Source organism: Colius striatus, chromosome 2, assembly GCF_028858725.1.
Source record: "Colius striatus isolate bColStr4 chromosome 2, bColStr4.1.hap1, whole genome shotgun sequence".
NCBI lineage: Eukaryota > Metazoa > Chordata > Aves > Coliiformes > Coliidae > Colius > Colius striatus.
The window spans coordinates 72,686,411-72,714,204 of NC_084760.1; positions in this window are offsets into that span (position 1 = coordinate 72,686,411).

Here is a 27,794-nt window from a genome sequence, read left to right on the forward strand (position 1 = left end):
GCTGAAAAAAAGATGGTAGGAAAATATTCACTAAAATTGTGTATTAGTTAATTTATGACTCTGACAGTACTTGACATCCTTCAACAATTTCTTTACTGGCTTGCACTTTACAACCAATTTGTAACAAACCTGATTTCATTGCTGATTTGTGATGTTTATGAGGAAATAACAACAGAAAGTGAGAAGAAGCTGTCATTCTTATGATGTGATATAACTACCTGTACATATTAGGTCCAGTTTAATGAACTGCTTCCTGATAAATTCTTGTGTATTAGAAATTACAGAGCATTTTCCATGTGCCTCAGGAACTAAATGATTTTTTGTTTTTCATTAATGATTATTAAGCAACTTTCATAAAACACATTCAAAACGCAGTTTGGTTTCTCCTAGTCAGTAGAAATGCTGAAGATTTTTCCATATCAAGTGACTCAAGCACAGCAAATATCTACATTAGAAAGGTCATGGATAATTCTTTGATGTTTTCCCTAACTTTTCCCTGACTGATGATGATTATCCTGGTTTACCACAGACCTTTGCATGCCTGAGAACACAGCAGCTATGTAACAAGCTCAAAATCAATTGCTACAGGTTCTTCAAAGAGCAGATGTTTAAGTGGAAATTTTTGTGTTCCAGCTTGTCCTGTTACCCCTTGTCCTGTTGCTAGTTACTATAGAAAAAAGGGATGTCCCAACCTCCTGACACCAACCCTTTAGATATTTGTAGATGTTAATAAGATCTCCCCTCAATCTCCTCTTGTCCAGACTAAACAGCCCCAGTTCCCGCAGCCTTTCCTCGTATGAAAGATGTTCAGTCCCCTGATCATCTTGGTGGCCCTGCACAGGACTCTCTCCAGAAGTTCCCTGTCCCTCTTGAGCTGAGGAGCCCAGAACTGGACACAGGACTCCAGATGAGGCCTCACCAGGGCAGAGTAGAAGAGGGAGCAGAACCTCCCTTGACCTGCTGGCCACACTCTTCCTGATGCATCCCAGGTTGCCATTGGCCTTCTTGGCCATGAGGGCCTTGTTTATCATCCTTGTTTATAAAATATCTCAGTATATATCAAAATGTTACTTTAGTTTTTCCAAATCTATATAGTGTTATCACCACAAACCAAGCCTTAGGGCATTATCATAAGCTAGAAATGAGGCAGTAATAATGGCAGATGTACAAGACAGTATTTCAAGAATGGCCTAAAAGTTGCTCTTACTTAAGTGCAGTTCTAGTGTCCAACTTTCTGAGCTGCTATCCGCAAAAAAGATAAAAGAATGGAAAGCACAGACTACTTCATACAGAAAAAATATGTCTTTTGGCAGGAAAAACAGGCAAGCTGTAGAATACAAAAACATCCCCAACAGACTGGCACTTATGTTCCAGTAATAGTGTGAAATACATTTTTTAAAGTACTTTATCCAGAGAGGGTACAGTATATAATTATTATCTGATAATGATGGATTTTTTCCTTGATAATTAGTGACCCCAACACTGATCATCTCAGTCATCACTTTGTTAGGAAAGAAGACTCTCACTCTGTACCTCAAGCCTGTATTTAAATGAGAGAAAAGACATCAATGTCTGGTCTTTGAATTTATCTGCTATACATGATTCATGACCAAAGTATCAGCTGTAATTATAGCAATCAGTCAAAAAGAATTACTTTGATAACCCAGAGACACTGTATATGTGCATTTTCTTATTAAGTAGAAAAATATTAGTAGTATCTGGAGTAAAAACCCCTATATCTTAATTTCCATCTCATATAAACCCAGAAGTGTTGCAGATGGGGATCAACAACCCAAAAATATTGCTACTGACAATACATTAAGTATGATGTTCCTGTTTTCTTGACACAAGTTTGACAGCTTCTTCACCCCTGTTTAGTAACCTTGTAATCTTTCCAAACTCCACAGGGGATATGAATTCTTTACCAGGCTTAAGTCATACTGGAGTAAATTCAGGAAGAAGTCCAAGCTGCTGTTTGTATTAATGCCATCAGCCACATCTATCTAGTAATGCTACATAGAGCAAAAAATACATCATGGAATAAAATTGAGTGAGAAATTTCTTGCTGTTTCTGTGAACATTGATAGTTTCTAGGATTATTGGCTAGATTTTGCATTCATGCAAGACTATTTCTTCATCTCTCTACACAAGGGAAATAAGCAGCCTAGTGACTCTGAAGTCTATTAATTGCTTACTCTAGACTCCTGTGCAGAAACAGTTCAAGATTATTCTTTGTCTTTTTGTAATCCATTTAATCAAATAAAATCAGGAAAACCGACAGGTTTCATAGCTGAGAGACGCATTTGGTCACTTAGGAAAAGCTGTGCAAGGTTACTAGGTAATTCTTTGCATAGCCAAATAAACTTTTACATTTGTCATAATACAAGTTTGGGGATTGTCACTATTATCAGAAAAAAGAAATAAAATAATTAGGAATTCTTTTAAAATACACTCAGAAAATGGGTAAAACAACACAAATACATTTAAAAAAAATGTTATTACTATACTGAACTGCTCCATCTAGGATCCAGTGAAATAGCTTGAAATAATTTACATTAATCAGTCCAATTGATGTAGATTCCTAAAGAATGATGCTACTTAAAGTTAATACAAACACCATTCTCAGAAATAAAGGTCAAAACATATTATATCAGTTTTTATCCATAGTATAATTCCACTTACTTTGCTGTGTTTGCAACAAAGAAATGCACCATTACTTAAACTGCAAATAATAAGCTACTATCATAAATAAATCACAGATCATTCTTAATGTAATTTTCCTTGCCTATAACTGATTAATACAGAAGTATTCTCTACCATGATTAACAATACATCATATTTAATGGATTTTGATTGTTTACCAGATATTTTCTAAGTATACACAAGAATTAATAGAAGTGTCTGAGTCAACATAATCTGATCTGCTCTCTGACAAAGATTTTATCAAAGTACTTTGCTTTCTATTATATGGAGAACATGTATTTGCAATAATGTACAGAAGCAGAAACAAGGCTTACAAAAACTTACACTCCAAAATCTTCAATTAGCACTCATTGCATTTACAATTACAGCATTTCGTTTATCAGTAGGAAGTCCCTTCATAGTAATAACTTCAGAATATGTGTTCATCTGGGACACAATGCCACAAATGAAATTCAAACTGGAGAGAAAAAAAAAAATCTAAGTCCAAAGTTGTCAGAGAAAAAAGAGGCATTTTAATCTGAGAAGTCACCTCTGCTATATTATTAAATACTCAGATCTATTCAATATTGCAGTTGTAAATTTGAACATAGTCAGAAGGCCAGATAGAAATTTCTGCAGATCTTTCCAAAACAAATAATAAAAAGGGTCCTCTCATTTCTCTTAGAGCTGCAAAGAAAACTGAATTGAAAAAGGGTGCTGCAGAGAGTGCAGGAGAAAAGGTAAATTTGAGAGCAGTTTTTAAAAACAAGCTTAGCAGGGAGTGGAGAATTAAGGTTCTCTTATTACCACAATAGGAAATGCTCAAAAAATGTTATTCATATTGCCTTATTGGTCTTTTACTTATGGTCAGTACAACACTAGGGTAATACCTGATACATTGTCTCCTGTGACCATTTCCCCACTGGTCTTGAGACTGTTTCTTAAGTTGTCATCTAGAAATTTTTTCTTTCTCTGTTTTTATTCTGGAACATCACTGTTTCATTTCACTCTTACCAAAGTTATCAAAAGAGAACAAGAAATAAATTATCAAAGGATATTATCTATAAACTTGTCCCTCTTACACTCTGGAAGGAAGTTCTGAAAATCACATGTTGATGTATTATTTTAATTGATAATTATTTCTTTGAATTTGTCTTTCAGTTAGAAAATAAGACTGTGAGGACTCTCTGTCTGTGTCTATAAATGCTATATGAGATTCTCTAAATGAGAAAGAAGACAGAAAAACCATAGTCATTTAGCAATAGCGTACTTAAGTGAGACAACGTTTCCTTACTCTGTAACCTTGCAATTACTTTGTCCTTCATGAACTCCTTGTCCAAGAGTAATCTCTTAGTGACTTCCAACTTCTCCTTCTGTAAGATACATCCTCTCTCCGTGATTCAACTCTTGCTTTGTCTATTTTACCTCTATTATAAAATCGACAATCAAATGAGATGCAATGCTTTACAAATGTGTGTTTGTATAGAAATGTGGGCAGTGTAAAGTCAATGCAACTGCTCTTTTGTTTTTTCTTTCTTCTTGAAATGGCTTAACAGCAACAGCTGAGTTCATCAAGGCTGGATCATTGGTTAAAGGATAGACTTAATAAGAGAACTAAGCTAAGAAACTGACAGCTTAGGTGATCAGCTGTGTGAAGATGCTCATTACTGCACAGTAGCTTATATTTAGACATTCATATTATAAATATCTATATCTATCTGAAATGATATCCACCCCCAGAGATGGCTTTAATGAAGTTTCACCAAAGGAGTTGATATGCATGCCCCCCGCCCCCCCCCCCCCCCCCCCAGATCTCAAATTCTTCTGAAAGCAGATAGTTCTGCTAATGTATCTAACCACCTAAAGAAGATAGTTTTAACTGCAAAACCAATGTAAAACAACTAACAACCTGAAGCATGCTCTAAATTAAGAAGTCAGAGCCATAGAGATTTTGGCCTTCTGGGCTACCATAATCAAGAGAAAAAATCCATTCAGGTCACCTAGTTAAAAGGATCTGTCTTAGTTCTCAAATATGAATGCTGACGTACAAACACGTCATTTCCCATCATGCCTTTTTTAATCACTCTTACTAAAGGTGAAAGATATTTCTGTACTTGTTTTTTTCTTGAAATAAACTCCATTCAGATTAATTCAGTTTTCCCTTGGAAGAGTTATATCTTAATTGAGGGTAGATAAGTTACTTACCCTCAGCTTCACTATAAACACCACAGAACTCAGTATGTTATCACAGGATATTATTCCATCTTTATTCCAAAATAATTTAGAAGTTAGGTAAATGCTTGCCAACAAACTACTGACTCTTTGTCTTTCTGCTTTTTGTTTTTTAAACAGATGAATTCCAAATACTTCAAAATACTAAAATAAAATTTCATGGCCCACACATTTGCTATGTGAACATAAATGGACAATTACTTGGAATTCTTTTCAAGTGGAGTTTAAATGTAGAAAAATAGTAATAATTTGGATTTTGTATTTTAGGAGCCAATTTTGGGCAGCTGTACATTCACATGGGAAGTCACTATTTCTGTTAGTGTAGTTCAGTTCAATAATGTTTTTGTGTCAGAGAATAATTTTCACCCCATATTGTATCTACCCCCATGAGAATAAGTATTTAATGGTAACGGGATAAATGGTTTTCCATATCCTTAATGCTGCACAGATGCCTAGAGGAAAAAAAAAAAGAAAATAAATTGGATAATTATATTTGATAGTTGTGATTATTATTGTAAAATAGGTATATGCTAAAAATCTCTATAAAAATCACAATTCAGATAAACATACTTCAGAGGGTAAAAAGGAACATTTCTGTTAAGTTTGTTGAATTCCTTATTTTAGAGAACATGTAGAGAGCAGCAGAGGTAGTTTGGAATGGATTTATCAATTATATTAGTCCAAGCTATCTTCTCACTGGAAAATGCTGAGGGACAGGTGAACTATTCAGATGACTCAGGTCACAGAAACTACCTGTTCTGACTTGGGAGGATTAAAAAATCCTTTGGATCCTGCTTCAGGAAAAGGCAAAACATGTGACATTCTCCATCTGAGAGTGTGATCAAAATGAGTCCATCAAAAAGTAGTTACAGTCTGTAAGTGCTTTCACAATGGTCACAGCTGGAAGCTGAGCTGTGTATTTGTAAGTTAAGCTTTTACACTTATTGCTAATGTGGTATGCTGGCGGATTCTTTTTAGGCAATGACCTAGATTTAGTTTAAACGTCTTTTTGGAGGGAGAAAAGTCTGTCCTTCCTTATATTCTAATTCATGCAATTCATTTAGTCTGGAAGACTCTGCAGCCAGTAGCATAAGAAGATGGTTCAAAGCATCAAGGGAATACACTAAATATGAGCATATCCCAGTTTCATCACCTCTGTATGACTGACTGCAACAAAGATTATTCTATAACACTATAAAATCACGATTCCTGTGAGCTATTCCCAAAGGACTTCAATCAAAGTTTCAATCTCTTGAGAGCTTTTATCTTTTTTAACAAATTGAAGTTCAGGATGATGATTTTGACCTTCTCAGAGCACCTCTAAATCCACAGAAATGGAGATATTTATCATGGGCACTTATTTCTGTATATCCTGCAAAGAGGCTTACAGAAATTTTCAACTGTATTCACCATAAACTTGAATTTCACTTTTCCATGGTACTCCTTATAAAATTCTTTTTCACATCTAGAATCTCAAAAAGAGGTAAGACATTTACCACTGCTCTCAAAAATTTCCTACTAAAAATCTACCAGTCCTTAAAACAACAATATCACATTTGATTGATTACCTTTCTACTTAAATCTTTCTGTTTGTAAACAACAAAACAAAAACCCCACAAAACCCCTACTGTGTTTTTCTTATTAAAAGTCTGTGCACAGCCTTAGCTGGCCTCAAAGGTAAGAATGATGTTCCCAGCTACACAGGGAGTTTGTGACTTTCTGTACATGTATATAGCTTCAACCTTAACCCTTTCCAAAATATTAAGAACTTTCTTAATCTCAGGATTGCTTGTATCACATAGTGTTCTTACTTTTAAAATCTCTGAGTAGCTATCTAGCAGAATACATCATTGGAAACAAACATATTTGTTAATATTCAAGACTGACAATGGCTGACAATGGTCTTCCTAAACTATCATAGTGCAGTGATAGTTTTCCAGAATAACTACTGAGCTTAATTTTTTTAAAATTCCTGTTCTTTATGTAGTAACACTTCCTTTACAGAATGAAAAACTAAATGAGATTGAGTGACAATCATGAAATACAGGCTTTTGTGAACACCTTGTTACATATCAATGTATTAGGACTCAAAATTATAAAGACAGTGCTAAAAATTCCTTTGTGCACAATGAGGATAAATTATAGTATAACTTACCAGTGGGAAAATTGGAATCAGTCCAAATTTCTATTCCAACATACATATTATTTTTCAACATCATACATTGGTCAACTCATTGCACGCTTCTTGTCTCATCTTTGCACTGAAGATGGTCCTCTCACAGGTCATTGCACTAATCAATCTGAATTTTTCAATAGGTATGGAAGCCATCAAAATGGCTTTCAAAGGCAATTTCCAGAATATTTTCAGAGGGTTCTACACTTGCTTTGAGTTCTATCCAGGAACGAACATCTGAAATAATAAGTATACACAGGAAAATCAATTGTTTGAACTCTGTTTTTTCTGTCTTGGAAGATACTTGCATTAGATCCAGAAGACAACGGAAACTAATGGAGGGGAGCAATCCTTATACTTTGTGTGTCTGAGTTTTAAAATGCATTTCCATCCCATTGTTATTTTTCATGCCTAAAACCACATTCCTGTACTTACTGATACTTGGCCATTGTCTTCCTAGGTATCTTGTGTTTCATAACTATTGCTAGTCAGCAGTGTATATGACTTAATTTCAAGGCAATCTCTAACAACCTGAAACACAATTCAACCTTATAGCACACATGAACAACATCAAATGAAGCACATTTTTAATCCAATTGTACTCTATTTTTTGATGATTCTAAAGCTGTACATAATCATCTAATCTGTTTCTTTTTTCTCTTTAACTTAACTCTCATCTACTAGTTTCAGCACTGTGGAAGATAGTATTTTTTTTACATATCCTGAAAGGCTGCATTTATTTTCTTACTAATAACATCACTGAAGTTGGGTTTTTTCTGTTTTTAAGAAAAAACATAATGAGGCTCCAAAGACATGAGAGGAAACACATTGCAGTTCCTTCATTCTGAAACTAGAATTAATTTTACCAATTTAAAGAGAGAATATTTTAAAAATATCTAACCTACTGTTCTATTCTCTTCAAAGTTATTCATACCTGTAACAAAATCTGTATTTTGGTATGTTAATCTGTAAACTATTCTGTTCTTGAATTCTGTTTGTCACACTGCCAATTTATACATTTTCTTGAAGTGTATTTTTTAATCTAGCCTTTTCTAGTTATAAGTAATATAAATGGCACCTATGTGTTCAACCAGCTTAATTAGTATGTAATTCATGCCTGCCTCATAGATTGTCATTAAATGTATGCAGTGAAATTGAGGGCAGAGGAATTTCCAATGTGTAATTTGTAATTATCTAACTGAAATGCTAAATGTAGTCATCTTTGGTTTTCTTTTGTGGCCAGTACTGAGCAAGAAGGCAGTTCAAAGTACTTAAAGTAGGCTTCTCCTTTGTTTTGCCAAGTGAAAGTTAACTATGTAGGAAGTTTAAATGTGATATTTGTCTGACTAAAAGCAGATAGGATAAGCTGAGAGGGAGAAATAGGGAGTAAATCTTCTCTTTCTAAACTGCTTGTCTGTAATAGGCCTAATGAATCACTTTCTGATTCTCCCATTGACCTTAAAGACAAGCCTAAAGTGATTTGCTTAAGTGTATATGCCTATAGTATATGTTGTGAATCTCTAAAGTTGGGTGAGATTAGTTCTACACTAGCCTCCTAATTTAGATTATTAAATTTAGCCAACAACTTCATGTGTAGCTCTAGGGTATCTAGTAATAAACTTTTTTTCCAAGTGTACTGTTGTTGTGTTTCAGGGACAAAAGATCATGGTTCGAATCAAGTACCACAGACTTGAGAATTCCTAAAGGGCAGGGAGAGCCATAAATCCCCAAAACATAACAAACAGAAAACAACACAGAGTGGTAAAATGATGAAGAGCACAACCAGCCCTTTAAGACCACCTTCTCCCCACCTCTCCCCTCTTCCCAGGCTCAGAGCCTTGATCCCAGTGTCTTTATCTCTTCCCCCACTGAACGGCTGAGGGGGGCAAGGAATGGGGATTTCAGTCAGTCTATTGGAACATCATTCATACAAGGAAAGCCTGCAGGAACTGGGGATGTTTAGTCTAGAAAAGAGGAGATTGGAGGGGAAATCTTATTAACATTTACAAATATCTAACTGGTGGATGTCAGGAGGTTGGGGCATCCCTTTTTTCTATAGTAGCTAGCAACAGGACAAGCTAGAACACAAAAAGTTCCACTTAAATATAAGAAAAATCTATTTTTCTGTGAGGGTGACGGAGCCCTGGCACAGGCTGCCCAGAGGGGTTGTGGAGTCTCCTTCCTTGGAGGTCTTAAAGAACTGCCTGGACTTGTTCCTATGCAAACTGATCTAGGTGAACCTGCTTCTCCAGTGGGGTTGGACTAGATGGTCCCTTCCAACCCCTACCATTCTATGATTCTATTCATTATAGCTTCTGCCGTTTGTCTCTCCTCAGGGCAGGTGAACTCTGCACCAATCCTCCCTGCTCCTCTGTGGGGTACCTCACACACACAGCTGCCCTGCATGGGCTGCTCCAACATGCGTTCATCCCAAAAGTTGCAGCTCCTCTCTGCTCTTTGTGTGGTTCTGCTCTGGGGCCCGCAGGCTCTCCAGCACGGCCTGAACTATGGCCGCCTCCTCACACAGTCTCTCATCCATCTGGGTGCACTCACCCGGAGCAGCTGGTGGCTCTCAGTCCTGCCATTGCCCTCCATGGGTTGCAGGGGTACAGCCTGCATTCTCACCACGGCTTTCAGAGGGATCTCTGGTCTGGTACTCCTCCTTCCTTCCTCCTCTGACTGTGGGGTCTGCGTGGTCACCTCCATCTTGTACCACTCCTACACATTTGCCCCAGCACTTCAAATTCCTGTCCTTAAATAGTGATCTCAGAGGTGCCAGATTGGCTCAGCCAGGCTGGTGGTGGGTCTGAACCCAAGAGCGGGGGGAAAGTCTGAAAACTCCTTACTAGGTCTTCACTGCAGTCCCTTCCCCCTGTTACCGAGCAAAAGAATCTCCTCGCAAAACCATGATAATTATTTTCTTTGTTGCCTCGCAGACTTCAAAACAGTTCATCTTTAGTTTTCAGGTAGCAAAAAGAATTTAGCAAATACATTTTACCCCAAAACTCATCAGTACTTCTTCCATACCTGTAGCTCCCATTCCTTATTCACATCATATAGCCATCCAAATGCATGTAGCTAAAGGTATTTATCTATCAAAGAGTTTGTAATTTCTGTTTAATGCTTGCAAAATTCATTGTTACCTGACAATGTAAATGTATAGCTCTTGTTCAAAGGTTACAGCTGGTCATCTTAATCTCACTATACCATCCAGAAACATTTTAGTTATATCAAGCCTTGAGTTTGAATAGCTCATCCAGATAGTTTCAAAATGAAGTTCTCAAGCCAACAGTGTATCTTTCTGTTATAAGAGGCATCCTGGGATCAACAAGGAGACAAGACTCAGTGGTGGGGAATAGCTGAGGGAGCTGGGGTTGTTTAGCCTGGAGAAAAGAAGTCTCAGGTTAGGCCTTATCACTCTACAAATATCTGAGAGGAGGTTATATTGAAGTGGGTGTTTGTTTCTTCTCTCAAGTTACAAGGAATAGGAGAAAGGGAAATGGCTTCAATTTGTGCCAGGGGAGACTTAAATTTTATATTAGAAAAAAATTCTTCTCTGAAAGGTTTATGATTCTATAAACCTAACAATGAACTAGGTAGGAAAATGAAGAAAATGATAAAAGCTCAGTTAGGCCAAGCCTAAGGAACAAGAAAAAGCAGTGGTGCAGGGAGGCTACAGCCCAAAGCCTGATATAACAGCTTTTAACAAATGCTCTAGATTCCTGAGATATACCAAAGCCTGATGGCTTTGCAGTTCACTTGCAATGTCCACATGGTCAGAGCTCTCAGCAGGACCATAACTGGACGAATTTTTGGATGCAATAGGAAAACATTAGTGCATAAAAAGTGCATAAATACTATAACTATACATTACTTTGCCTGGAAACAAGGAAGATCCATGGAAAAATCTATGGAGATGGCTGCTGGAGACAGTTCACAATAGTGTACAAAACTGGATAATCACACAGATGCTAGTGGTGGCTCACAAAATAGGAACAGAAGCTGAGAGGACTCTTATCTGAGCATTATGAGAGAATGTATCATCTTTTCCTAATAGAGTTCTGCCTTGTCTCAGAATCTGTAAATTTTGGTTTGTATCTCCTTCCAGTGCATATCTGGCATAGCAGCATACTGGTCAAAATGAAACAGAAGTTTAAAAAAATTAAAATTATATATTTTTGTTGATATTTTGTAAGTATCATCATAATATACTTCTAACATTTTAAAATAATTTTGACAAATAAGAGATCACTGTTTCTCAGTACAACTTACAGTGGCTCCTTCTTGGCAATATATATCAACAATCTTCACTGATTTTTTTTTTCTTTTTTCTTCTTTTCAATTATTCATAATGCTCTACTACTTGGGACACCGTTTTCTTGTTTATAGAACTATACCTTAAAAAACAAGACAGGAATAAAAATATATACTTATAACATTTGAACGGCCAATGCTTCTACCACTAATGCAAACTTTTTTCCCTGATTTGAATTTTACGTAATCAAATGACACATAATTAAAATAACATCAATTCAAAACAAACTAACTTTTCATCTGTCTGGAGGAAACAGTTTTCCCTCAGCAGCTGACATCATATTTAGAAGCAAGACACACTCGCTTTGTGTGTGTGTGAAAGGGCAAAATGAAAATGTTAATGTTTCTTAACTGCTGTCATACCAGAGCTGTCTAAGCAGGAAAAGTGCAATCCACATGTGTGCATCACAGTATCTTTTGTGGGTTGTAACTTCCACAGGTATTGGCAATGAAATCCCCATGGAACAGTGTCATCAAAGCATTTACACAGAGAAGCATTCAGGGCTGTGTTGCGGTTTAGCCCCAGCTGGCAACTAAGCATCACACAACCACTTGCTCACTCTTAGTGCAATGGAAGAGAGAATTAGAAGGTTAAAAGTGAAAACACTCATAACCTGAGGCAAAAACAGTGTAATAGGTAAAGGAAAAGTCAAGCACACAAGCAAAGCAAAACAAGGAATTCCTTCACCATTTACCATGGGCCGGAAGGTGCTGAGCTATCTCCAGGGCAGCAGGGCTCTGTCACGTGTAATGGTTTCTTGGGAAGACATATGCCATCACTCCGAACATCCCCTCCTTCCTCCTTCTTCCCCTGGCTTTATATGCTGAGCAAGGCATCTTATAATATGGAATGTGTTTTTGTTCTGTTGGGATCACCTGTCCCTGCTGTGTCCCCTCCCAACTCCTTGTGTCCTCCCAACCCACTCGCTGGTAGAATGAGGAGCAGAAAAGGCCTTGATACTGTGTAAGCATTGCTCTGCAGTAGTGAAAAGTGGTCTGTGTTATCAATGATAGTTTTTAGCCCCATGCTAGCTACTATGAAGAAAATTAACCCTCTCCCACTCAAATCCAGTACAGGCTGCAACACTGCAGCTACTCTGTACGCAAAGTTCCCACATAGTAATTGCTCACATCTCATTGAAGTGGATAAGTCAAACTTCTTTCACTGCACAAAGTGTGTGCTGCCAGGATGATGAGAGAATCAGTCACTGTAAGGACCAGAAGTTTTAAAACTGTTTATCACAGCAGTAGTAACTGCAGCTATTGCTCTAGACCACCACCTTTAAGAAAGGTTGTTTCTACTGTAGTACAAGCAGCTCAGAAACTGCCTGGCTGTTTTAATATGTAGGTAAGGATGTTGTACAAGCCATAGTACTGTTGTGATACAGTATGCCTTGATTAGCTGAAAGATTGAGGTGTGGGTCTCAGTTTGGGGAAGGAAAGTAGGATTCTATAGGAGGAGTAAAGGGAAATATTAATGACTGTGAGCTACAGACTGGAAACACTGGACCAGTGGCTGGATCAACAGGCCAAGGCCAATCGTATGAGGTTCAATGAGGTCAAGTGTTGGGGTTCTGCACTTGGGCCAAAATAACCCCAGGCAATGCTACAGACTTGGGGCAGAGTGGCTAGAAAGTTGTCCAAAGGAAAAGGACCTGGAGGTGTTAATCAGCAGCTGGCTGAACATGAGCCAGAAATGTGCCCAGGTGGCCAAGGAGGCAAATGGTTATCTTGGCTTGTATCAGACATAGTGTGACCAGAGGGAGCAAGGAAGAGATTGTCCCCCTGTATTCGGCGCTGGTGAGGCCACATCTTGAATACTGTACTCAGTTCTGGGCCCCTTACTACAAGAAGGACATTGAGGTGCTGGAGCATGTCCAGAGAAGGGCAACAAAGCTGGTGAAGGGTCTGGAGAATAAGTCTTACAAGGAGCAGCTGAGGTAGCTGGGGATGTTTAGTCTGGAGAAGAGGAAGCTGAGAGGAGATGTAGTCACTCTCTACAACTCCCTGAAAGGGAGTTGTATTGAGGTGGGGGTTGGTCTCTTCATCCACGTAACGAGTTATAGGATGAGAAGAAATGGCCTCAAATTGCACCAGGGGAGGTTTAGATTGAAGATTAGGAAAAACTCTTTCACTAAGAGGATCATTTAAACACTAGAACAAGCTGCCCAGGGAGGTGGTGGAGTAACTGTCCCTGGAAATATTTAAGACACACAGATGAGATGCTGAGGGACATGGTTTAGTTATGGACTTGGTTGGCAGTGTTAGGTTAGTGATTGGACTTGATGATCTTGAAAGTCTTTTCCAATAAAATTTTTTATAGTATTCCATGATTCTATGATTCTAAAATGGTTAAGAAGATAGAAGATAGCATGTTAAGTTGATGGATTAACAGGCAGAACCCACACTGGGGCTAGAGAATATATATATATAAAAATATACATACATGTATGTGCAATTTTTCATATTTTTTGCTATAGAATATTATTTTCTTTGAATAGATTTGTCAATAGTTGTTAGAACCATTCAGTAACATTCTTCTTTATCACACAAATTAAAAATTGTATCACCACTCAATTACTATCTCTTTTAAAATCTGCTGGCCTGACTTGCAGAACAGTACAGAAAATGCAAGATTACACAGACTTTATTATGAACTGTAAATGAAATGAGGCCAACTTTATACTTGAGTATTGCACAACTCAAAGCTAATGAACCAGCCACACTGAAGAACATCTCCGGTATAAAACGTATTGCAGTGTGGAGGCTGATATTTTGAGAGCTTGAATGTTTTTTTATCATCTACTTTTCCATCAGCTTTGCAATAGTAATAAGCATAGAAAGATGGCAAAAGACAATGACTAATTTTTAGTGTCTGTAAACATGAGACTGTTTAATTTAAACAATCTTTAATGTATCAGTTTAATATAAAAATATTGACATGACTTGCTAAAACACAAATCATGAAGACAGAAACATTTCTAAACACCGACACACTAAATTAAAATATGAGAAAGGTTCTTTCTGGTTAAAGATTTTCACTTAGATTTTTCATGGTTTACATACATATTCCAGTGTACCCTGCTGTCTTGGAGATGGCTGAACACCTGCCTGGTGATGGGAAATAGCAAAGGAATTCCTTACTTTGCTTGTGTATGTGGCTTTTGCTTTACCTGTTACACTGTCTTTACCTCAACTTACGAGTGTTCTGACTTTTACCCTTCTGATTCTCTCTCCCATTGCACTAGGGGAGAGTGAGCAAGTGGCTGTGTGGTTTTTAGTTGCCAGCTAAGGTTAAACCATGACAAGATGCCATAATGAAGTCTACTCTGCTTCTGAAGTCAGGATGTACCTGATACTGTGAACCTTTCCAATCTGCCATTTCATCTTGCTTCAGTTCCTATAGGGCTTGCACAGCTTCAGCACAACTTTCTCAAGCTGCAGCCATGAATGCATTTTAAAACTAACATCTTAGAAGTGCTAGGGAAAATATCACTCTCCACAGCATTCAACACTAGTCTAAAATATCTGAATTCTTCTGGAATTGGTGAAGTTTGTACTATAGCTAAATTTGGCTTTGTTTTGTAGAAACAAAGGTGATTTGGGTAGCAAACATGGTAGAAGTTATTCAGAGCTTATAGTTCTACTTTAGTCTATGTAAGTCTTATTGTTCCTGTCATGCTTGTTGTTTGTCACTGAGGATATATAAATTTAGTCACAATTACCAGTTTTTCTCTATTATAGTATTTGTAGAAAAATAATTTTCCCCCAAATCTAATCCAATGCTGCTTGGAGGATTCTCAAGAAGTGTACCAAGAAATTTATAAATGCAGTTGCATTTCATACAAGTGCAGGACAATTTAGTGCCAAGCAATGATTAGAGACTATACCTGTAATCTAATGACCTCCCTGACACCGGCCATGAATGTATTAATAGTGGTGATGTTAATTATGTGTAATGGGTTGTCTCTCTTTCTTGCTAAATTCAAACCATTACAAAGAACTGATATATTAAAAAGCATTATTAGCAAGTAATTAATCCTTAATAGCAGGATGGCAAATAACTAATAGAAATAATGAAGGAAAGGATAACTTTACCAGAATATTGATGCTTTGCATTTTAAATACAAAATAGCAATACAATCTACTGGACTACACATCTTTGCTGGCATTTATGGAAATTTCAATAAATAACAGATCTTTGTTCTTGTTCAACACTGTCAGTTAAAACATGAGAAGTATATTTTAAAAAATCTAAAATCACAGTGTTTCAGAATTTAAATAAATTTAATCTGCATTCATTCATATTGGCATCTTAAAATACTGTAGTATTTTGTGTAAGTCAGGCTGCATTTGCATCCTCAAAAAAGCCAAAAATTAGACTAGGCTTTGAGCTCAATTGATTGCAATAAAAGATCTGATTATGTAAAGAGCTAAGCATAATTCACAGAAGTCAAAGAAGGTGCACTCTATCCACACCCAACTGCTGAAACATAGAAACGTGTTATAATCTAAATTGTGATTCCTTTGTAGCATCTATAGAAAAATATACCTAGAATCATTCTGTTTTGTACAATGGTTTACAACTGTGTTTCTCTTTCAAGAAAACTCAGTCTCTGTTTAACTTCAAAGTAGTAGTATAATCCAACATTTTTTCTTCATCTAAAATGACCCAATTATATTAGGTATTTTTAAACTGAAGATTATCATTACAAACAAGATGAGGATGAAATATTTTAATTGCATCAATTATGTTAAGTAATATATTAAAATGTCATAATACTGACAGATGACACTCTCCAGAGTTCATGCACATGTTCTTTTCATTGCTTTATTGTTTATTTGTATCACACATAATCATTTTATTCAGCAAAGATGATTTTGTGTGTTTGTAAGAACAATGAAATATTCATTGTTTCAGGGCACATAACATCTGAAGAAATTGCACACAGACCTGAAAATCCATTTTTTATCTTTGTTTTCATTTTTTATGAAAAGAAAAATCTCCTAAAGAAATCACTGAGAAGCCACAAGCTATGTACTCTACTGTTTACCAGTCTTCAAAGAGCATGCGTTTTAACTGGTTATCCTGTGCTCCATTGATTATTTCAGTTCACAACTAAAGCCTCTTTGCAAAGGTAATAAACTAAGTCAATAAAATATTAACACTGCATACGTTGATTATATCAAAACCCGGTAAAAGAGTTTGAAATGAAGGGGTACTTTGAAATGATAATCAAGCACAATTCCTGATTACCCGACAACAATCAAATCAATTGATTTGATTTCAAACTCCTTCCTACAGGAATTTCATCTTGGTGTCAGACTACTTCACATTTTTACTATTGACCTGTTTTTTAATAACAGGTAAATTAAGAAAGTGGTAAAAAATGAGGCAGCCTGCAGGTAGAGTGACACTTATTTGGTTAATGGGACACAATCTTTAACTCATTCTTCTATATAAAATTATGTGTCTAAAACAAGAGTGAGGTGAAACCATTACTGAAGAGATATCTCCATCCTTGGAGGAAGTGACGAAAAAAGCTTCCTATGATCAGTAGATGACAAGATAAACATGTGCTTCTGGTGTTTTACTGAGTAGTCAAAAGAATTACTACATATACCAACAGTTTCTGAAAAAAGGAAAACATGCAAGAGGAGAGAGATTATACTGGTGCATCTGAGGTTAGAATACAGTTTCATAGAATCATACAATGGTTTGAGCTGGAAGGGAACTTTGAAGGTCTTACAGTTCAACGACCCCACTATTGGCAGTGATATCTTCAACTAGAACAAGTATCTCACAGCCTCGTCCAACCTGACCTTGAATGTTTACAGGTAAGGGATATTTATCACCTCTCTGGGCAACTTGTTCCAGAGTTTCAACATCCTCATTGTAAAAATTTTCTTCCATATATGTAACCTGAATCTACCCTTTTAGTTAAAAACCATTAACCCGTATCCTATGACTATAGGCTCTGTTAAAAAGTCTATAATTATCTTTCTTTTAAGCCCCCTTTGAGTATAGAACAGCCTTAACAAGGTCTTTCCAGAGTCTTCTCCAGGCTAAACAAGAGGTCTGTCTGTTGTCAAACCTGTTGATATGGACTCAGTTCCAGAGCTTGTGCAGATACCTCTTGTAAACTGTGTCACTCAGCTGGGGATCTTTAGCAAATTTGCTGAGGGTGCACTTGATTCCATTCATGTCAGTGATTAAGATATTAAAAAGTACTGGTCCCAGTGTGGGCCTCTGAGAGGCACTACTCATCACTGGTCTCCATCTTCAGAGTTTCCACTTCTTGAGTGCACATATGAAGAATTCTGGGGCATGGAAATAGCGGGGAATTGGTGTCTCTTTGGATTAAATGTCATGGATGCTTTTTGGAAACTCCTTCAGCTCTGACTTACAGCCAGTTGGGTTTGTTGTCACAATTATAATTGGTAGAATGTTCTAAAATCTCTTTTCGCAGATACACAGGATAAGAAGCCTTACTATGGAAAAATTAAGAGATACTTAGGAATTGTGGATCTTTTCAGCTTAATCAAATGATGTCATAATTAATAGTGCATAAGGATTTTTCTGAGAAGTATTTTTGAAAACAATGTAATTAGCCTAGTAGATGAAAGCATAAGAATGTTCAAAGGATGAAAGATAAAGCTAAACAACACTAAAGCCCAAAATTACTTATTTTCAATAACCTAAGTGGTACCTGAGACACTTTAGAAAATATTTACTTTTTCCCTCACAAATTATGTCTCAGGGTTCACATTCAAGATATATTATGTAGAAATTAATATGTAGAATGTGGGGCCATTGAAGCATGCAAGACAGAAGAGAAACAAATACCAAGTCATGCAAAGGCTCTGAAGCTGAATCAGAAGGCTGAGAGAAAGTTCCAAACAGTCTTTATCCCGTATTTTCCATAGAAAATATGGGAAAGAAAAGAATGTACTCAATGAAATTCTTCACTGTCTTCAGAGCAGAATATGATTCTGTGTGTGGGAGATACAGGGATCAACCAAGAAAACAGTCTTTAGGGAAGAAATTGGAAAATGCTAAGCTCACAGCTGTGGTATTTCAGTTTGCACTGAAATGGTTAATTCCTAATAATAAACGTAAATTAAAGAGACAGAGATGTGATTGAGACTTTCAACTTTCTAGGCTTGCACACTTTGCACTTAGCAAAGGTTATTTGTTATACTATAAATGTGTTTCAAAAAGTGCTTTCATTTGAAAATTGACATAACTTGAAACTGTGATAATTGACATAACTTGAAGGTGTTTCACATCATCATTTCTCATTTGTTAATGGCAGAAGTATCTGTAAGTGAAAATAACTGAAATTCCCAACTTTTCCACTTCTCTATCACTTCCTCAAAGGCAGACCAAAGACAGACCCATCTTAATGTAAGAGTCATAATTTATGCAGTTTTCCGACTCTCCAGTGGGTCTTTCCATACTTCTAGAGAAGATGGGCAATATGAGAGCGGGATTTGTTCCATAGAATCATAGAATGGTGGGAGTTGGAATGGATTTTTTTATATATTCTAGTCCAACCCTCCAGGCAAAACAAGTTTTCTTAGATCAGATCACGCAGGAACATGTCCAGGCAGGTTTTGAAGACCTCCAGAGAAGGAGAATCCACAACCTTCCTGGGCAGCCTGTTCCACTGCTCCATCCACCTCACAGTGAAATAGCTTTTTCTTATGTTTAAATGGAATTTTTTGTGTTCCAGATTCTTCACATTACCCCTTGTCCTGTTTCTAGATACCATCGAAAAAAGGGATGCCCCAACCTCCTGACCCCCACCATTTAGACATTTGTAAATATTAATGAGATCCACACACAGTCTCCTCTTCTCTACACTAAACAGCCCCAGTTCCTGTAGCCTTTCCTCATATGAAAGATTTTCTCTGCAGAATGATGAGGAATACAATGAACTTAAATTTATGAAATATCTTCGGTGAAAAGAGAGTGTTTTTGGAATCAGTGTCATCAGGATTATGATAAAATGAGTAGTATGTGTAGTTTGGGTTTTTTTTTTAATTAAACACTGCAAAGGCATGGGAATACATAACACAGACCATTGTATTTGCAATATTTGTTTATAAATATATATAAAATAAGTAGCAAGCTCAGGATTCTTAAATTTGCTTTAATAATTCAACATTAAAGAATTCCTAGAAATTTCACATTACCAGTGAACTATGAGGACAGTAGAATTTTTATTGGACAATACTGTATCAAAGTATCTGTGCCCTGAGTGACCTGACCTAGATGGACTTACTGTAGCAAGGGGATTGGAACAAATATTCTTCAGAAGTCCCTTCCAACCCTTACCATTCTGTGATTCTGTGAAAAACATAGCTGATGAAAAAACTTCTAGTATAACTAAAGAAAATGTTAGATGAGACTATGCATGCAACTTCTTTCTTGCTTTACAATTACAAAAGGAACTAGAAGAAATCACAACATTTAGCCAGAAATAGACATATTTTTTTGCTATACGTAATCTTCATTTCATTCAGATAGTACATATATCAGTATCAGAAGTATTATGTCATCTAAATTGCTAATTCTAGGCAATTGTAAGAATTTTAGAAAACATGGGTCTATGTTATGTGTTGAAAGAGATATTTTTATTATGCTATCCAAGACTTGGAAAGTTGTTTATTTAAGAATTCAGGAATATTCCAGGTTTCAGAAACCACAAAATGTTAGTTTATAGATATCTGAAGTCATTTTACAATGTCCAAATGGTTAACATAAAGAACAAAACAAATCAGTGACCATTTGAGTTTGTTATCATTCAGTTGTGCACTTGTCATAATCAGGAGTAAACTACTTTTATTACATTTCTGCTACTACAGTTAATTAATACAAACAGCTATTAGTTTAATGATGCTCCAATTGTATATACAACACATGCAGTCATTCACAGAGTACCATATGGCAACTCCACATCTAACTAATCTTTTGGTCTCAAAGATTACTAATTATACTTTAGTTTGTAAAGCGAAATGATGCTTTGGTTGAATTGAAAACCACCTACTGGAAAACTGATAAAGCTACTAATGTGAATCTAGAGTATTTAATCAAATATATATATGTATATATCTCTAAGAAAAAGGAAAGAAGAAAGGAAAGAAGTCTGGCCTAACTTGGAGCATCTTCTTATTGCCTGCTTGTAGTGAATGCCTGATCTAAATTTAATTCTTAGAGACAAGTACTAATGGATCTAAAGGGGAAAAAATGGACAAATGCTTCCAAAACTATCACCTGCAAACTACTGTGTTTTAACTTGGAGATAATCCGGTTTCCACAGACATGTGAAAGATTCAGTGATTGTATCAGTTGATTTTACTGCTGTCTCCAATATCTGGGAAAGATACTCTAGCTAGGCTGATTTTGGCCTCTGTGAGAAATGTCTTAGGTATTTTAAAGAAGTATCAGTTAAGCAATATTATTACTAGCAGCCTGAATGTGCTACCGATAACCATTCAGGGATTGGAAAAGGCAATCTGAGCCTTGCATATGACTAACATTGCACTTTTGCTCAGACAGAAAGGCTGGATAGTGTTTATGAAAGGATTGCTTGCCTCAGATAAACATTAGCAAGCTGTTGATGGCATTTGTCTAAAATGGGCCTTTATATTAGGAAAATGTTACAGGACAATGAAGATTAATAAAAGTTATGGAAAACTATAATGGGTTTGTGCCAATTCAATGCAGTCCTGTCAAAAGTCTTGTAACATAGCATCAATCTTATATAAAGGACCATCATATTTCATAGACTGACAAAAATAAATTTTTTAGTTCACTAAAGCAAGCTGAACAGTTCAAGAAAAAAAATTAAAATCATGAATGTTATTGAAAAGTGTTAGAAAAAAATCTTTTAACTGACTTATCTAGAAAATTAAATTTAAATTAATTTAAATTAATTTACAGCAGTTGCTATGCTTTTTCATGATCAAAAACAACAAACATATTTGGTCAATAAGAACTCTGACCTTAGATTATTGGAGATGTGAAACAGGAATGAACAAATAAAACGTGCACTTGGAAAGAACAGTTTTTATCTCTTACGTGCTGCTTCCCATGAAAGCAGGCTTTGAAGTTTCCAGGTGGAGTACAGTCACATAGATACTTGGTTGTCAAAGCAAAAATAAATTATAATTGCCAAGTTATATTATAGTTTCATGAAAAAGGTTTCACAACAGCTCTGGAAACACTCTTAATGTTCTCTCTAGATATTGCTCATCAGCACACTAAATTTTGCTTTGGTATTTAAAAAAGCAGTGATTAAGTTATACCCTTTGTATTAAAAAGCTTACCGAAATGTAGTGTCATAATGGTTTCTTATGGTCATAAAATTTATATAGAGGTTGGGGTACTCTGTATATATAATGTAAGTAAAAAGGAAACATTGTGATCTCAGAAAATGAATACACCAAAAAGAGATGTTAAAGTTAGTTGAGATCATCAGCTATATGTAGAATTCTAAGCATTCAGGATTTTGGCACAGGTGGAATGAAATGATAAAGGGAAATAAATAAGTTTTTAAACAATAGAGTGAATAATTCTGATTTCAGGTATAGAATTGTAACTAATGTTTTTGCCAATTTCCAGTAATTACTTTTGGTCTATATAGCATCTTTTTTAATGAGTTCTATCTTCAGATTGTAAAGCTGTTCACTGGAAGATTTTATTTGTGCACATGACCTGTGCATTACGAAACCTGGAATGCTGAGATGAAAAGACAGAAACAAATTAAAATTATTTAAAAAATAGAAGTTTAATTCCATACAGTCTTTATTTATACTGTAAACAAATTAGGATGTCTCTTCAGATCATCTCCTAACTAAAATAAAACACAGACAGAAGGTCTGTGAATGAATTCATTTTGAGATATTAATTTTGAGATATGTCATAATATGTCCCACGAAAGCCCTGGGAAAGTGCATTAGAGACAGGGATTCATAGTCCTGCAAAAGTCACGATATAGACCATGAACTCTTTGACTTCTTTCCATAAAAAAAATGTATTATAGTGCTGCATAAATTATTTTATTCTAAGATGTGGCTCAATATATGTTATAGATTGTGAAATTCTCCTTCATACTTACAAAATATATTCACTAGATACAAAAGAAAATTATAATAGCTGCTCTCTTAGAGGTTTTCGTTTTCATCTCTCAATCATAAATACTTGCTCTCTTCTCTCTAACTTCAATTGCCTATATCTCATTTTCACATTTGCTCTTGCACCATATAAATTCATTGGCATTTGTGAAGTCATTCAACTTACACTGGTAGTGTTTCCATTAATATTTGAGTTGAGCTTGTGTGTGCTTTTGAGGTAAATCTGTTTATGCTCTGTGTGTCATACTTTGGTTCACATCATAGAGCAGCTGTATTATATATGAGACATACAAAACTGAACTGAAAGATGTCCTACAGGAATGCACATCCAGCACACTGGGCACGGAGTCCTCAGCACCAACTGTTTTTCCCTACATAAACACTCCTATTGGGTTGCATTACTTAATTCCCACTGCAGTTTGCAAAAAGCAACAGATCAAAAGTGTGTTAAAATTCTTTATACACAGAGATGAATCCTTTTGTAATAAAAGAATGTGATAAGGGATGCAGCTTCTTGACACAGAAGTCAGAGATGAGGCAGTTTATGAGCATGATGTGAGATAGCAACAGATATTTCATACAACAGAGTGACAAGCGCGTGTGGGGAAAAAATCATACAAGATGTGCATTGACTGCATCAGTGATGGGGAGAGCAGGGCGAACCTCATGTCTCTCTTTCTACATGTATCTTACTTCACTAGCCTTTCACTTTATTTTTAATGGTAGTCTTTAAAACAAACTAGTAGTAATAAAATTGGAGTAGAAACTGGAGGGGCAGTTGCCGGTCAAAGCAGTGTCTGTACTTGTTACTAATACTAATGGAGAAGACAGGAGGTTGGGATCCTTTCTAACTGTGATTGACATGTTGAAATAAGGACAACGAAGAGACCATATGATTGCTAATTCTCACTGAAGAGATTGTCATCAAGTCACATATCTGGCTAGAAATAACCTAAGCTGCTTCTTTATGCTGTTAATTTCCTGTACTAGACAGTGTTTCCCTAAGATTACACCAAGGCTGGGACTTCAGCATTATTTCTGAAGTCATTGTATTTACACTGAGCCATCCATGCTGATATTTTAATCTTTCTTGGGGATTCTTTTTAATAGCAGCTGGTTTCATTTGCTTGGATTCAGATGTGGTTTTGAACAAACTTCAGGGATGTCAGCTGGAGTGGTTACAGGTTGATTCAGAGGAGCAACAGAGCTATCCAAGTGGTGGAGATCTGCAGGTTGAACCAGAAAACTCCAACTTGAGCTCATCTATGAGCTAAATGTTTCATGCTTATGATTAATGACAACATTTTTACCCTTGCTCTTTCAATGGCTTCAGCTCAGGTTTCAGACTCTTCCTGTCATACTCCATCTGTTGCGTTAGGATACCGTCAGTGTCAACATAAAGCTGTGTCTAAGCTCGTCTATCAAGTATAGCTTGAATTCAGTTGACCTAGTAATGCCGAAAGGGAGGAAGAAAGCCATCAGAATACATATCAGGTACATCAGAGGTCTAGTTAGTACTGAGATTAGTCACAGCTAACTAGCAACACTTTTCCTTAGCCTACTTCAAGCCCAGGATACCCTTCTTAACAATAGTTAAGCAATCTTCTAGACGTTTGCTGGTGATTTGCATCGCTGCATTATGCATGGGCAGAAAACACAGAAATAAAGTACAGGGAGCAGGAAATCATTGTGGTGGCTTTAATCTGCAAGGTGAGATCGAATTGCTGTGTGTAGACTCCCTTTAATGGCCCCTCAATTGGTAATTAGTGTTATATTATCATCACATATCTTTAATAGAATATTGATGCTGTTGACAGAGGTATAATCCCAGTGTCATTATGGGATTATATATATATATATCTCTATATATATCGCTATATATACATAAAAGTAACATGAGAACTCCTGCTATCTTACTGCTCCTAAACACATCACTTTATCCTAATGCTACTGCAGACTAAATTCTCACCTTCCTCCAGTTGTATACAGATTTCTTTGCAGAGAGACTTTCCTGCCTCCTTTAAAACCTCATTCCATCCCATGAGCATACCTTGCTGTGCCCTTTTATAGTTAGCTTCCCTTTTGCTCCTATCTTGATTAATTCTGTCTCTTTTTTCTCCTTCTGCGCTCTTATTAGCGCATACTTCTCTCTTATACAATCTATTTGGCCGTGTCCTCTATTTATCTTTGTCTTTTTCTCAAGCTCTCTGCATCCTGCCTTCTATTTACACTCTTTCAAAAGGAAAATGTTTTTCCTTCCTGTGTTCCATTCTTCTTTCTTCCTTTCAATATAGCCCTTTGACTGTGCTCTTTTGCGAAGACTTACTAGAATAGATTTCTCCAACAGTGTTCCCGACCTTTTGTTTTCCTAAGTTTGTCTGTAAAACTGCATATCAGAGAAACCTCAAGGATACCTGCAATGGTAAAATGAAAAGGATCAAGCCTGAGTGCTTGTACCCTGACTGTGTATAATGCTTAACTGTTGTTTCTCCCTCAGGCTTTGTCTGGACAGTTCAGATCAGTTTTCTCCAAAGCATTCCCACTTGATTCAAGCATAATGCATACCAGAGGTCACACTGAGAAAGAATAAGCATTAAACTGCATTGGTTTTGTCTCTCCACCCTATATAATCCTCCATCACCCCACCTTCAGCAAAGTAAGAGCCTCCTGTCAAAAACCACATGGTTCCCAAGTGTTGAAAACAACATTTTGGTGGAATGTAGAACATCTCTCACATGAAAGATATTGTGTTTTACAGCTACAGGAATACCATATAGGCCAAGTACTAAAAAATTCCTGTGCTCTAGAAGGAACCAGCCTGAAGGAATGTAGACATAGGCCCATCCACAGAGTTTGGCTTTAGGGACAGGGATCTTTTCCTACCCCTTTTTATTTCACTGTATAGATCTATTCATCCCCATCACCACCCCCCAACCCCACCATCCCCAGTCCAGCTATGGAACGACTAGGTACATATCATTCTCAGTTCTTTGTAGACATAATCTCATCCTCTCCATCGTCACAGCTGTGGCACCTCAAAGCTACAACTAATACTCAAGGCAGATATTTCTTTCTTTTATTTGATACTTTTGCTGTTAAAGTAGACTGTACTATCTTCATACTCAAACACATACACATAGTATATGGGTGAAAGAGGGATGCTGACTTTTCCAGGTGCCAAATTTCCAGTTAAACTTCCTTTCGTAGCTAAAAAGAAAGTAATGGCTGACTGCTGATGCTTCATCCCAGTGCCCACAGATTCCACTCTCGTTGTTAGGTCATGGTCTTACTCTAAAATTCATAGAATATGGTAGGACTGCCCAATTTATTACAAACTGGATGCCAGATTGTATTTCAATAGTTTGTTCACTGGCCAGATGGCAAATAAATCTTTAGAGGTTATATACAACTACTACTGGAGGAAGAGAGACCAGATGGAACTGTCTTGCTGGCATCCAATTGAATAGTCCTGGTTTATATGATCATAACTAGATTAGGGCAAAAAAGGTCATCTCATTTTTACCAAAATCAGTGAAGGTCTCTCCATTAGGAAAGAACATGTGGAAGTCATAGTTTGAATGGATAAGCAATGGGGATGATTTTTAAATACCAGCTGATATAGATAGAAAAAACCAGACAAGTATTTTTGCACAGGTTATTTTTTTTCAGACAGAAAACAGAAACAACAAACTTCAAATAGCTTATGAAAAATTGCTCTGAGTATAATTTAATTACACTAATCAGTCTGAAAAAAAAAGACGTAGGAGTTAGTAGTCATAAGATAGGGTGATATGTTAGCAAAGGATGGAGGAGAGAAGTTCAATAACTCCTGTGTGAATACAGAAAAAGTAATTATCACCTACAGAGCAATGAGGTGTGAGTGATGTTTGGCACTAGGGAAATTGTAAAACCTTGATCTAAGTATATAATTTTTTGTGTCTAAAAATTATGAGCTTCAATTCTTAGGCTTGCCTTTTAAAGATATTTTGAAAGTCTTCCTTGAGGTCAAAGATGTAACAATTGGTTTGTGAATACTTTGCCACTGGTAACAGAGTTCCTATAACAGTCGTATTAATATGCCTTGCATGGACTCTGTTTGAAGCTTCCAGTTAGGTGGAAGTCATGAATCTAAGAAACTGTACAAATGTTGAATATTCTGCTGGATACATGATAGATAAATTTCATTGCACATTCAAAGGATGATAAACAAGATAAAATGTAAAGAAATAACAAAATGTTAAGAAGGGCAAAAATAGAGAGAAGGAGCGTGTTTCTAGAGAAGAGTGGCAAAGGGAAGAGAACCCTACCTCCTACTCTTCCTCATCAGAGAAGAAAAAAAAAACCAAAAACAACATAAAAAAGGAAATTAGACCAAAGGAAAAGATAAACTAGACAAGTTCTTGATCTATAAGTGATCCCTAATTTATGTTAAAGATGTAGTAAGTCTGAGACTTCACAATAAAGAGAAGCTACACTTAAGGAAAGAAATTCTACAGGCACTCATTAATTACTACCTTACAACAACCAGCAAAGGAATGTGAAGTAGTATATGACTTGGAAAATGCACCCCATTGTCCCACGAGGCCAATGAGAAAAAAGTAGCAACTTCATTATTTTTTTTAGACTAGACAGTTTGTCAAAGTTTACTGAGAAGTCCATTTGAAAATGTATGTATATAACTCATGCAGACTATATACTGCAAAAAAGAATTTTTCCTTCCTAAGCAGTCTGTAAGATTACATTCAAAGTCTGCATTTAGCACTTGATATTGCTCACTCGTGTTTTTTTGTAGTTCATTAGTTGTTTACTTGCTTTTTTAAACCTTCATTCCAAGGCAGGTCACAGAGTGAGTACCTTATCATATATCAGTAGCACAGCAATGTAATAATCTGGTAGAGAGTGAATTAAGTTGGGGGAGGGGGGTGGAATTAAAAAAAAAAAGACATTTAGTTGTCTTACTTTGCAGCAGCATCTAGAGTTTAAGCTTTCTGAGAACTTAGTGCCCTTTATACACAGGTAAGCAAGTCCTTTCTCTCTGTTTTCTCTCCTCACCAGAACCGGGGATTGATAGAGCTTCTGTGGACTTCCCTTCAAATATTGTTTATGAAGGAATTTTGTGCTTTTGAGGCTAGAAATATACTGAAGCATTTGTCACAGGAAGAATATTCAGGAGGTTACAAAAGTCCACTGGAACTGGATGCAATGTTGGATGTAAATGAGAGAAGTGTTAATACTCTCAAGGAAAAGTATC